General features: G+C 43.7%; 1 protein-coding gene and 1 pseudogene across 9 annotated transcripts in view; one reads left to right on the plus strand and one right to left on the minus strand.

Annotated features, from left to right (window-relative positions):
- Positions 1–14,585, minus strand: part of ART3 (ADP-ribosyltransferase 3 (inactive)) — a 114,997-nt gene that overhangs the window by 32,479 nt on the left and 67,933 nt on the right. The window lies entirely within an intron of this gene.
- LOC138843554 (nascent polypeptide-associated complex subunit alpha-like) lies at positions 11,892–12,496 on the plus strand (annotated as a pseudogene).

Consider the following 14,585-nt stretch of genomic DNA (forward strand, 5'->3'; position numbering starts at 1 on the left):
CAAGCACAACAGGTCTCTATGGCAATTACTCAAAATGAGTGTGTACAGGTGTGTGCACCATGTTAGGGGAGGGCTATGAAAGAATGTGTACAGTATGTAGTTAAGATGCTGGTTAAAATGCTAATGACCCACATCAGAGTACCTGGGATCAACGTGTGGCTCTGACTCCCGACCCCAGCTTGCTGCTATTGCAGAACACAGGAGACAGTGGTGACAGCTCAAGGAACTGGATCCCTGTCACCCTCATGGCAGACCTGGATTGAGTTCCTAGCTCCTGGCTTCAAGCCTAGTCCAGCATCAGTCCAGCACCAGCTGTTGCAGGCATTTGCAGAGGGAACCAGAGGATAGGTGTATGTTTGCACTCTGCCTGCCCACGCCCTGCTTCCCCCACCGTAAAAGAAGATTTTTTAAAAGGAATGTAGGCATTAACGGTATTTCAAAAGAAACTCCATCAGAAATTTCTATGTTCCCCTGATGTATCTCAATATATTATTTGCATCTCCTAGAACGCCGATAAGCCTCTCACACTGTGAACACTCCACAGATGTTTATGAAATAGGAAATGGGAAGGACTCAGAGAGGAAGGAAAGCCAGTGCCTCTCCTAGGTTTAAGGTTTAAGGTTTTCAGGATTAACGTTAGCAGGAACAGCATCTGCATAGTCGGTCATGAAGGGCAACAATTTAGCTGTCACAACTAGACCTAATAAGTCCACTTCTTTGGGAAGGAGCTTTATTTGCAGGGACTTTCCAGTGAGATCGTTGAGTAATAAGGTATCCTGTTTCTTATCACCTGACTTAACATTTTGGCCTGCCTGAACACTTAGGTGATCTATGATTTGAAACCATATACCCCCACTAAGACTCAAACTCATACTACTAGATCTGGTTACTTGCATGAGTGCACGCACACGCGCGCGCGCACACACACACACACACACAGAGTTCACATACAATACTGTGCCAAGCCTTAAGAGTTCAATGTCAGTGCTCTAACATTTATATATTTAATTTTTTCACTATTGTGATAGGAGCACTTAAAAATCAGAAGCACTAAGTTATCCAGTGAGTATTTTCCTAGGTGTTAGATGGAAACTAAAGCCAAGTGACTTTTATCCTTAGTTAACCTGTTAATGTCTTACAAACTTCTTTTGCAATTCTAGATTTCACCCCAGAATGTTTTTGCTTAGTTGAAATCTACATTCAGCCTCTACTTAATTCCTCAAATCGGATAATCTAGTTGGTTATCAAGAAATCTGGACCAAGATCATGGAATTAGCAATTCTCTTTCCCATGGGACAGAGTCCAACCCATAAATATTCAGCACAGAAACAGGCTACTGTGGCACAATTGAAACAAAAATTATTTTGCCTAGCGGCACTGGCACACCAGGTTCTAGTCCCGGTCGGGGCACCGGATTCTGTCCCAGTTGCCCCTCTTCCAGGCCAGCTCTCTGCTATGGCCCGGGAAGGCAGTGGAGGATGGCCCAAGTGCTTGGGCCCTGCACCCATGGGAGACCAGGATAAGTCCTGGCTCCTGCCTTTGGATCAGCGCGGTGCACTGGCTGCAGTGCACCGGCTGCGGCGGCCATTGGAGGGTGAACCAACGGCAAAGGAAGACCTTTCTCTCTGTCTCTCTCTCACTGTCCACTCTGCCTGTTAAAAAAAAAAATTATTTTGAGGATCAGTTTGTCGAATATTCTAGTATTCTAGGCAGGCATCATTCAAACTGACTCAAGTAATTGTTGAGTATTTGGTTTCTCATATACCAATCCTGATCTGGATAAGAAACTATCTCTGAGGAAAAGAAACTCAGAAAGAAAAGCCAATGGGTGCCTCCCTTGCAGTCCATCTTTTCAGAAGAGACTCTCAAAGCACGCACAACACACTCTGGGAGACTGGACTGCAAGTGGAACTTCTGCCTGGTAATAGCGACACTACTTAAAGTAGAAAACCCAGGATTTAAATAGGACATTAATAAAATGAGGGGTTTCCTGAGCGCATGAAGTACTCTAAAAGACTGGGAAAGGTATCAATAATGTAGGAAAAGACACTTGAGTGTCTCTCCAGAAAAAATAAGTCCGAGAACTAGAAGTCACAGGAGTCGACATTAGAATTCTTTCCTAGCCAAGGGTCCATTCTCAAGCAACTGATGATAGGGGCAACTCCAGCAATTCGATTTTTCTGAGATTCTCTGCATCCACATGATCTCGGCATGTGGTCGATTCATTCACTCGCTTACTCAGAAAATGAGTTTTCCTCCACATGCTGAACCACAGTGCTCAATGCTCTAGTACTTTTAAATTAACTTTATTTTCTTTGTCACTGTGCTAAGAGCACTGGCAAGTGAGAAGCACTGGATTGTAGGCAGGTATTTTCTTACATGCTGAATGGAAACGAAAGCCAAGTGAATGGAACACTTCTGTACCTCATTCTGCTCATGAACAGGGGAATCTGATCCTTAAATGTATACAGAGTTTACACAAACAAGCAAACCAGATATCTATTGAGTCCTATGTGTTAAGTCAGGTGAGAGATATTAAAAGCTTTAAGATGTGATTCTTGGACTCTAGGTATTATCTAGTGATGGTAATGAATTTAAGACAAAGAAATTTGGGAATCATGATACTGCAAGGAAAGAATACTTTTTTCCGGGGTCAGCACTGTGGCACAGTGGGTTAAAGCCCTGGCCGGAAGTGCTGGCAGCCCATATGGGTGCCGGTTCTAGTCCCAACTGCTCCTCTTCCAATCCAGCTATCTGCTATGGCCTGGGAAAGCAGTGCAAGATGGCCCAAGTCCTTGGGCCCCTGCACCCACATGAGACCCAGAGGAAGCTTCTGGCTCCTGGCTTCAGATCGGCGTAGCTCTGGCCCTTGCAGCCATATGGGGAGTGAACCAGTGGATGGAAGACCTCTCTGTCTCTGTCTCTCTCTGTAATTCTCTCAAATAAACAAAATAAATCTTAAAAAAAAAAGATTCCTTGATAAGAAGCACATTCTTTTTAAATGCATGACATTCTTCCTCTAAAGGATACTGGCATATAACTATCCTTTCTTCTAAATATATTAGTTCATATTAGTTTAAAGTCCCTAATACTTCATAAACATATAGTTAATTTAAAAATGTATTTAAACATGAACTATTTCAGAGAGCTTATATGATAATTAAAGCTCCGGCTCCATTTGTCCCCAAAAATCACTGCTTCTAACAATTTTAAGTTATTTTGCTTATACAATATCAATTCTTTAAAAAAAATTTATTTATTTGGAAGGCACACTGAGAGAGAGAGAGATCCTTCACTCACTGGTTCACTCTTCCAGATGGCCACAACAGCCAGAGTTGGCCAAGCTGAAGCCAGGAGCTTCATCCGGGTCTCCCACTGGCCTCCTCTGGGTCTCCCAAGCACTTGGGCCATCTTCTTGTGCTTTCCCTTGTGCATTAGCAGGGAGCTGGATCAGAAGCAGCCAGGACTTGAACCAGCGCCCATATGGGATGCTGGCATTGCAGGTAGTGGCTTTACCCACTACACCACAGTACCGGCCCCCAGAATTTTCTTATACTACAACTATATCAATGGTGTATCTAATAACAAATCTACTGACTTCTTGCTATTGTGAAGATTTTATTCAGAGGCTCTTAATTCTTTTCTGAGATGCCTGCCTGGCCTACTGGGGTATTCTCATTAATCTTTGCCACCCTGCTTACTGCTACTCTCAGTCTCATGTCTGAAATTTTTTTGTTGCACAAAGACAAGGACCTTTGCTCCAGTCATCTCTGGTAACACCTTGAAGACTTCCAGGTGCTGTCTTAATTTCTCCAAGTGCTTCTGCCCTGCCTGCTCCTGGAGTGGGCTGCACCTGTTTCCAAAGTCAGGATGATGCTGAGCTCTGACAGCCTCACTGTTCCATCAGGGGACAGCAACAAGCCAAACCTGACACTTTGCAGTTCTCATCAGTCACTGACGAAGAGTCTACCACCAAGCTAGGAAGAATCTCAGAATGGCTTGCCAGCAGGGGTGGAAATTTCAACACTCCTGGCTAGGCCTAGAAAAGTTTGCGGCACCCCTAGGCTAGAATCACTTTTTTTCCTTGCTGGAGGTAGAAAAATTATTGTGTGCCAGGTGCTAGTGACACATTCTTCTTGATCTTGAAAACAACTCTCTGAGAGTTGAGTCTATTGCTGTCACCAATTTGCAGATACAAAAGGGAGGGGGAGGATCAAAGTGCATAAGGTAGGCACTGCAGGTCTCATAGCCAAGAACTGATGTTTACTTGGGATTCAGACCCAAGCTCCGGGACGCCACAGCACCACAGGGCTCCCTGAGCTTCACAGCATTTTTTGCAAGACTCACAACTCCAGTGGTACTTTAGGTTTCATCCCCAGATGGCATGCTCATTTTGGACTGTTCATTAGGGAAGAACACTAATGACTCAGACACCTCTCTGTGCAAGTAGTCAGGCCATTTCACTTTGGCAAGATGCTAACGGTCACTGGAAATACCCTCTGCTTCATGAGGCTGTGTGAGGAGCCATCTCCAGCTCCTTTGTGCACCCCAAACATCAGCACCTGCAGCTGTGGTAGCAGGAGCATGATGAGTGCTATGGCATGTAACTGGAGGGACTCAATCTAGATAGCCTTGATGAGGGACACATCATGTGACAAAGAACATCCTTAGTGCTCAGGCATGCTGCAGAACAGGGAGCAGCAAGCATGAGATCATCATATGGAGGGGGACAGAGAAAACAAGCAGAGGCACCTGCAGTGACTCTTTTAAGGAGACCCCCAGAGCGATCACCCTGGGGGCCTTGGGAGCCCCTGTGGCTTTGTCCTGTCTCACTTGTCTTATGGTAACAGAACAGTTGTATAATTAGTTGTGCCTTATCTGTTCTTATCTTGAAGAGGGAAGAAGTGGGCAGGGCAGGTGGGCTAGCAGGTTTCTAGAATATCCCAGGTAGAATGGGACAAAGCCATGAAGTTTTCAAGAAGGCTCTGAAAATCATTTCTAAGGCAACCACAGAATCCCTCCCAAGCCTCGCTTGTCCCTCTGTAAATGGAAGGAAGAAAGACCACACTTTGAAAGCTGTCAAGACAGTTGCCTGAGTTATAAAAAGCAATACTGGTATACTCTGGTTTCTCTTCAGATTATATAAATCTTTTGCCTTTTACTAAAAAGCAACAGTGGCACAAAATATTATTTTTTGTGCTCTGAAGACGTTTCATTATTTTGGGTAAGAAGCTGTGCTTTAGTGTCCTACCCACCCCCTCTTCTGGAAATGTCAAAAAGTTAAGGGAAAGAGATGTATAATTTGGGACATGCTCAGGCTGACTTGCCCCAAGTGGTGGAGTTGGAAGCATACCAGGGGATTCCAATTCAATCCCATCGAGGTGGCATGTACCAATGCCATCTCACTGTTCCAGGTGATCAGTTTCAGTTCACAGTTGGTCATGGTGAAGGGACTGGGAGTCAAAGGGAGCACATAGACAAGTCTAGTACCTGCTAACGCTAACCGATGGAGTAAATAAAGGGGAGAGTGATCCAACATGGGAAGTGAGATACTCAGCAGACTCATAGAATGGCAGATGTCCTAAATAGCACTCTGGCCTCAGAATCAGCCCTAAAGGCATTCGGAGCTGGCTGAAAAGCTCATGAGAGTATTTCAGGCATGGAAAGCCAAGACACTCTGGCAAAAGATCTCTGCGAGTGAGATCCCAGTGGAAAGAACAGGTCATCAAAGAAGGAGGTACCTTTCTCTGAAGGGAGGAGAGAACCTCCACTTTGACTATGACCTTGTCTAAACAAGATAAGAGTTGGAGAACTCAGAGGGCTTCCATGGCCTTGGAAACTCATGACTGGAGCATAGGGAGATTGCTGATGCCATAGACAGGAGTGTCAATTGGTAAAGTCAACAACAGGAGTCACTGTGCACTTACTCCTCATGTAGGATCTCTGTCCTTAATGTGCTGTACATTGAGATTTAATGCTATGACGAGTACTCAAACAATATATTTCACTTTGTGTTTCTATGGGGGTGCAAACTGTTGAAATGCTTACTTAATGCATACTAAACTGATCCTCTGTAAAAAAAAAAAAAAAAAGAAATTATCAATTCCCAACTTGACTCTCACTGGGATTAAACATGACAATAGGTCTGATCTGATTTCATCATCATTTAAAAAAAATCATCTATTATTTTTCACTTTATGTTTCTGTGTGGGAGCAAACTGTTGAAATCCTTACTTAAGGTATACTAAGCTGATCTTCTGTATATTAAGATAATCGAAAATGAATCTTGATGTGAATGGAAGGGGAGAGGGAGTGGGAAAGGGGAGGGTTGTTGGTGGGAGGGACGGTATGGGGGGGAAGCCATTGTAATCCATAAGTCGTACTTTGGAAATTTATATGCATTAAATAAAAGTTTAAAAAAAAAAGTTAAGGGAAAGATCTAAGTTTTAGTGCACATGTGCCTCTCCCGGCTTCAGCCCTACCTGTCCCAGGAGGTTTCTCAGCCATCACTGATGTCTACTTAGAACACCAAAACAAAACCCACTGTCATGGCCTGTCCCATCCCCAGAGAGGATGCAGACTCGCAGCGTATTTCTGTTAGTCTTCAGCCTATTTGGCAGCCTTAGGTAGAGCTTGGGATTGCTGAGATGTAATGTTGAGATGCCACATGATGAAAGCATTTAGGCCACTACTGTCACTCAGATCACAATCAGATCTTCCTGATGTGCAGATAAAATCTGTTTTGTTTTTAAATTGGGATAGGGATGAGAGTAGCAAAGGTGGCTTAAATTGGTGCCTGCAATGAACTCATGAGGGATTCCTAGATGGCTGTTTTCTAACGTGCTGCTTTTGAACAGGGGAAATAGCAGAAGAAAAGTGAAGGAAGTGCATTCCCAGGGGGAGAGTTGGAAAGAAGTTTGCAGTGGAAATTCTACAGAAGGAAGAGAGATGTTGTGGAGCAATGTGGAAGGTGTGAATGCACAGCCATGTACAAGGACACCACACACGACCTGCCCAGGAACTGAAGGAGATGCCGGCTTTGGAGAGAAAGGTGAGAGTAGACTGCAGCAGCCCACACCACTGGTGATATTCCCCGAGGGAGAGTTTTGCAGACCACACTTTGAGTCCCACCTGGAGTCCTGGCAGGGGGCAGAGTACCTGCCAAATCCAGTAAAAGAAAAGCATGTTTCTTTCTCCCCATACCCCTATAAGGGCACCTGGCAACTGGTGAGAAGAAGGCACCATTTTGACACTAGTAGAGGCTGGGATGACCCTAGTTTACAACTGTGATCAGGGGATTTTACCAAAGGGAAAAAGCTGCCATGTTCCACACTGACTGAGTCTGGCTGGGAGGGTTGACGGGGGGCTGGGCACCCACGTAGGACTATGAGGTCCCCTCATCCTCTCAACATTTCACAGTTATGTGCCAGCATGGATGGGGGTTGTACCCACTGTCACTTGGAAGACTGCAGAGGAGGCTGTGATTACATCAACAGGCATGATCATATCTCCCTGCTGACAATAGAGATCTACCATCCCCAAACTGAGTGTCACCCTGGATTACTGCCCCACCCTGTACCACTAACCAGAGATCCCTGGTCATACCCAGCACATGCCTCTGTGCCTCTGGGTATTCACTGAAAGAGCAGACACTCCACTAAGCCACAGAGGGATAGTTCGAAGATAAAATCCATCAGATGATAAAACGAACAAGTGTTTCAACAAATGAAAAAAATAAATGCAGAAATTTAAGAAACAAGAATAAGGACGGCAACCTGGCTCCCCTAATGGAACACAACAACACTTCAATATTAGAAATATGAAGATGAAGAAGTTGGTGAAATGCCTGAAAAGGAATTCAAATGAATGATCATAGGATTACTTAGAAACAATGAGAAGCAAATTTATGAGTTAAAGAAATCCATACATGACATGGATGAAAAATTTTCCCATGAGATTGAGATTTTTGAAGAGAAATCAAATATTAGAAACAAAGAATTCAATGTGTTAAATAAAAAATACAGTGGAAAGTTTTTTTTTAATTATTTTGACAGAGTTAGACAGTGAGAAAGAGAGAAAGGTCTTCCTTCCGTTGGTTCACCCCCAAAATGGCCGCTAAGGCCGGCGCTGCACCAATCTGAAGCCAGGAGCCAGGTGCTTCCTCCTAGTTTCCCATGTGGGTGCAGGGGCCCAAGCACTTGGGCCATCCTCCACTGCCTCCCCCCCACCCTGGGCCACAGCAGAGAGCTGGACTGGAAGAGGGGCAACTGGGACTAGAACCCAGCACCCATATGGGATGCCGGTGCCGCAGGCAGAGGATTAACCAAGTGAGCCATAGCACTGGCCCAAGTGGAAAGTCTTAACAGACTTGGTGAGGCAAAAGAACGAATATCCAAACTAGAAGACAAATCTTTGGAAATATCACCATCAGATCAAAAAAAAAAAAAAAAGAAAAGAAAAGAAGAGATATTTAAAAAAACAATGTTCAGGATTTATGGGATATTATCAAACAACCCACACGCAGATCTTAGGAGTTCCTAAAGGTATGGAAAGAAAATGGATTAGAAGCCTTTCAGTGAAATAGTAACACAAAATTTCCCTAATTTGGAGAAAGGGACATCCAAGTACAGGAAGCACATAGAACTCTTAACAGACATGACCAAAAAAGATCTTCACCTTGACATATTGTAGTCAAAGTTTCAATAGTAAAGCATAAGGAAAATATTCTAAAATGTGCATGAAACACCAGATTACTTTCAGAGTAATCTTTTAGCTCTCCAATTAGACTCACAGCAGATTTCTCTTCAGAAATCCTATAGGCTAGGAGACAATAGAGAGACATAGTCTAAGTCTTAAAAGAAAAAAACTATCAACCCAATATATATTATAAAGGTGAAATAAAGATATTGTAACAAAAAGAAACTGAAAGAATTTGTCACCACTCATCCAGCCTTACAAAAGATGCTTAAGGATGTGCTGCACACAGTAACACAGAAAGATAGCCATCATTATGAAAACTGTGAAACAGAAAATCTCCTAGTAGAAGTACAAAAGAAATCCAATGCAAACAATAGGAATATTCACTGGAAAATGACAGGGCTAACTTGTTATTTATTAATAGTAATCTTGAAAGTAAATGGCCAGTGCTATGGCCCAGCAGGTTAACGCCCTGGCCTGAAGCATTGGCATCTCATACAGGCGCTGGTTCGAGACCCGGCTGCTCCACTTCTGATCCAGCTCTCTGCTGTGGCCTGGGAAAGCAGTGGAAGATGGCCCAAGTCCTTGGGCTCCTGCACCTGCGTGGGAGATCTGGAGGAAGCCCCTGCTTTGGATTGGCACAGTTCCGGCCATTGCAGCCAACTGGGGAGTGAACCATCGGATGGAAGACACCCCCCACCCCGCACCTCTCCTCTCTTTGTGTAACACTGACTTGCAAATAAATAAATAAATCTTAAAAGAGAGAGAGAGAGAGAGAGAGAGAGTGTGTGTGTGTGTGTAAGTAAATGGCCAGGGCTAGTGCTGTGGCTCAATAGGTTAATCCTCTGCCTGTGGTGCTGGCGTCCCATATGGGTGCCGTTTCTAGTCCCTGCTGCTCTTCTTCTGATCCAGCTCTCTGCTATGGGTTGGGAAAGCAGTGGAAGATGGCCCAGACAGTTGGGCCCCTGAACCCACATGGGAGTCCTAGAGGAAGCTCCTAGCTCCTGGCTTTGGATTGGCGCAGCTCCAGCCATTGTGGCTATTTGGGGAATGAACCAGTGGATGGAAGACCTTTCTCTCTGTCCCTCCCTCTCGCTGTCTGTAACTCTCTCAAATAAATAAATAAAAATCTTCAAAAAAAGGAAGTAAATGCCTACACTCTCCAATTAAAAGATACAGACTGGCTGAATGGATTTAAAAACAAGACCCACCTATTTGCTGCCTACAAGAAATACATCTCACCAACAAAGATACATGCAGACTGAAAGTGAAATGATGGAAAAAGATATTCCATGCTAACAGAAAGCAAAAATAAACAGGTGTAGTCATCCTAATATCAGACAAAATAGACTTTAAACAAAAACTGTTAAAAGAGACAAGGGAATTATGTAATGATTAAGGGATCAATTCAACAGAAGGACATAACTTTTTTAGGGTAGACCATATTCTAAGCCATAAAGCAAGTCTCAGCAAATTTTTTAAAAATTAGATCTTATCATGTATCTTTTCTGACAATGGAATAAAGCTGCAAATTAACAACTTGGGTATCTCAAGAACATATGCAAATACATGGAGACTGAAAAACACACTCCTCAATGAACAGTGGGTCATAGAAGAAATCAAAAGGGAAATAAAAAAATTCCTGGAAATGCATGATGACAATATAACATGCCAAAATTTCTGGGATACGACAAAAGCAGTGTTAACAGGAAGTTTATAGCACTTATTGCCTACATCAAGAAATTGGAAAGACAAAGAAATGAGCTATCAATGCATTTCAAGGACCTAGAGAAACAACAAACCAAACCTAAAATTAGAAGACATAATTAAAATTAGAGAATAAAAAAAATTGAAACCAACAAAACAATACAAATGATCTGTGAAATTAAGAGCTGGTTTTTTGAAAAAATAAAATCAATACACCACTGGCCCAACATTAAAAAGAGGGAAAAGACCCAAATTAATCAAATCAGAGATGAAAAAGGAGATATAACAATGGATACCTTAGAAATAAAAAGAATCATCACGGGCCGCCACTATGGTGCAGTGGGTTAAAGCCCTGGCCTGGGGGCCGACGCCATGGCTCACTTGGTTAATCCTCCACCTGCGGCACCGGCATCCCATATGGGTGCCGGATTCTGTCCCCATTGCTCCTCTTGCAGTCCAGCTCTCTGCTGTGGCCCGGGAGGGCAGTGGAGGATGGCCCAAGTGCTTGGGCCCTGCACCCACATGGGAGACCAGGAAGAAGCACCTGGCTCCTGGCTTCGGATCAGCATAGCTCCGGCTGTACTGGCCATTTGGGGTTGAATCAACGCAAGTAAGGCCTTTCTCTCTAACTCTGTCAAAATAAATAAATAAATAAATAAATGAAAGAAAGAAAGAAAGAAAAAGAAAAGACCTGGCCTGAAGTGCCAGCATCCCATATGGGCACCGGTTCTAGTCCTGGCTGCTCCTCTTCCGATCCAGCTCTCTGCTATGGCCTTGAAAAGCAGTGGAAGATGGTGCAAGTCCTTGGGCCTCTGCACCCACGGGAGACCTGGAGAAAGCTCCTGGCTCGTGGCTTTGGGTCGGCTGTTGCGGCCATCTGGGGATTGAACCAGCGGATTGAAGACCTCTCTGTCTCTACCTCTCTCTATAACTCTGTTTTTCAGATAAATAAAATAAATCTTTAAAAAATAAAAAAGAAGTTAAACGCCCTTAACATTAAAAAAAAATCATCAGGAGTTACTAAAAAACAGCTCTATGCAAAGAAAAAAAAAAGGAAAATCTAGAAGAAATGGATAGATTCCTGGACACAACCAGTCTACCAAAATTGAGTCATGATGGCTTTGAAAACCTAAATAGACCAATTACTACACCATATAGGTGCTGGTTCAAGTCCTGGCTGCTCCATTTCTGACACAGCTCTCTGCGATGGCCTGGAAAAGCAGAAGACGGCCAAGTCCTTGGGCCCCTGCACCCGCGTTGGAGACACAGAAAAAGCTCCTAGTTCCTGGCTTTGGATTGGCCCAGCTCCAGCCATTGCAGCCATTTCAGGAGTGAACCAGTGAATGAAAGACCTCTCTTTCTCTCTCTCTTTGCCTCTGTAATTCCACCTTTCAAATAAATAAATCTTAAAAAAAAAAGTGAAAAAAAGTAAAACATCACATTTAGCTCTTTCTGTTGCCATCTTGGTTCAGCATTCCCTGTACAAAATGCCTGATGAAGCCACAGAAACAGAACCTGCTACAGAGCAGGAGTTGCCCTAGCCCAAGACAGGGTCAACAACAAAATCTGACAGTGATGAGTCAGATTCCACACAGGCAACACATAACAGGCTCAGACGGCCTGAAAATTGATGAAGAACCAGTTGGTAAAGAAAAACAGAGTTGGAGCGAAAAGAAGGCATGGAAAGCCATGTCCAGATTGGATTTTTGACAGGTTACAGGGGTCACTATCTGGAAATCTAAGAATGTACTCTTTGTCATCACAAAACCAGGGTCTACAAGAGCCCAGCCTCAGATACCTATACAGTTTTGGGGCAAGCTAAGACTGAGAATTTATCTCAGCAAACACAGCTGGCGGCAGCTGACAAATTCAAAGTTCAAGGTGAAGCTGTCTCAAACATTCAGGAAAACACATAGACTCTAACAGTACTGGAGGAGAGTGAAGAGGAAGAGGTCAATGAAATAGGTGTGGTGGGAGGAAGGATACAGAGTTGGTCAGGTCACAAGCAAATGCGTCCAGAGCAAAGGCAGTCCGAGCCCTGAGGAACAACAGTAATGATACTTTAAATGCTATTATGGAATTAACAATGTAACCATCTGGAAAACAAGGACCTTTTTTGGTGTTCAAAAGAGTAACTGTAGCTTGGTTTGAAATTTGTACTGTTTCTAGCATTAATAAAGTTATGGCTTCTTGGATGAAAAAAAATTCCATTTAGATATATGAGCTAAACAGGCTTTATCATTAAAATTAATTTCACTTGTTTCTTTTTGTCTTAACTGGTAGCTACTGGAAAGTTTAAATTATGGCTGTGGCCTATGTTATGTATCTTGCGGACAATGTTGCGGTAGAACAGAGAGCCCGCCTGCTGTGTTGAAGGGAAGCCAGGAGAGCCATGAGGTGTGTGTGGCTGGGGCCATGTGAGTGACATGTAGAAGATGCTATCAGAGAAGAGGTACACATGCCTCCCAGATCCTTTTATAACAATAACAATGATGAATGAAACTGCAGTTAGAGGTAAAACTGACATGTGAAACCACTATCTTTCTCTTATCAGACATTTCTAGGAAACTATTAGGCTGTGTAACTGTGTCTCTTTCATGCCAATGCACTGCTAACATGCCAGGCAGCAAGACAGTGGTAAGAAAAGGGTTACAGTATGCCTCATTACAACTGGGGCAGCAAACAGGCCGGACAACGTTCAAAGAGTACGCTAACCCAGTTCCCAGGATGCCAGGCCCCTGTGTAGCAGTGTCAAGTCAAATCGAGTCTATCAGTCCTTCCTTCAGTTATCCTCCACAGCCGCTGGTCCATTATCTCCTCCACTGAAGTCTGCTCTCTGCAAGCATTTCCCTACACACAATACAAAAGTGATTAACATGGACTTAAGAAAAAAAGATTTGAAATGGGTTAGAAATATGTGATTTCCATTTATTTATCAACTGTTAAGTTGTCCAAAATGATCAAGATAGGACCCTGTGGGTTGAGGACACAAAACAACAGTGGAGATCAGATTTACCAATCTGGAAGCTTGTGGAAGCTGTGACTTCCCAAGTGAAAAGGGAAAAAAAAATTCCTTTTAGCCTTGCATGTTTCCTCCTTAAATGAATGGAGGAGCATTACTGAATAGGTAAGCCTTGCACATAACATGAAGAACAAAGCAAAATCTGTCCCCAGACTTGTTGTAATCAAAAGTTCAGTTGTTAACTCTTTTCCCAAGTCTGGAAACCCCCATGAAGTAACTGTTGTTAGAATACCAAACTTAAAAGAAAACTGAAGATAGCTTACTGCTTTTTAATATAAGCAGACTCTTTCTGGAACAGGAAATCTGTTCTTAAAGGAGAAGCGAAACTGAAAGGGGCAGCACCTTCTGCAGATGAAGACAGTGGACGGCCGACTGACAGTCTGGTGGCTTTCTGCATGAGTCTCATCCCCTCAGGGGCTTTCTCTTCTGAAGTAACTCCTCAGGGAGCCCCTGCCTACTGACACACCTCAAATACCAAATGTAAACGCTCTCGATAGCGTTTATAGGAAACAGAGAAAAAGCTATTCAAACCATGCCAGAAACACTCCTGTCCAATATTGTCCTTAAAATATCCAGGGAAAGAGACCAAAAACTTATGTGGAAATCCACTTCTGTGGCACACGATCCTTATGCTCTGGCCTCTTTCTCTCTCTCTTTTAAAGATTTATTTATTTACTTGAAGGTAGAGTTACAGAGAAGCAGAGGCGGGGAGGGGGAGGAGGAGGGAGAGGGGAGAGGGGAGAGGAGGGAGGTCTTTCATTCACTGGTTCACTCCCCAGGTGGCTGCAACAGCTGCAGCTGTGCCAATCCGAAGCCAGGATCCAGGAGCTTCTTCCAGGTCTCCCTTGCGGGTGCAGAGGCCCAAGGACATGGGCCATCTTCCATTTCTTCCCAGGCCATAGCAGGGAGCTGGACTGGAAGTGGAGCAGGCGGGACCTGAACTGGTACCCATATGGGATGCCGGCACTGCAGGCAGCGGCTTTACCAGCTACACCACAGTGCCAGCCTTGGTCTTCTCATTTCAGTCTTCAGACAGTATTTCTGGAACCCGTAAGTGTCAGACACTAAAACACACCCAAACACACACTCACAAAACCTGTCCACACAAAACTCAGAATTTCTGGGAAGAAATGCAATTCCAGAAATAACATGAATACCA

Source organism: Oryctolagus cuniculus, chromosome 8 (assembly GCF_051225735.1).
Source record: "Oryctolagus cuniculus isolate XC-2025 breed Fujian yellow rabbit chromosome 8, ASM5122573v1, whole genome shotgun sequence".
NCBI lineage: Eukaryota > Metazoa > Chordata > Mammalia > Lagomorpha > Leporidae > Oryctolagus > Oryctolagus cuniculus.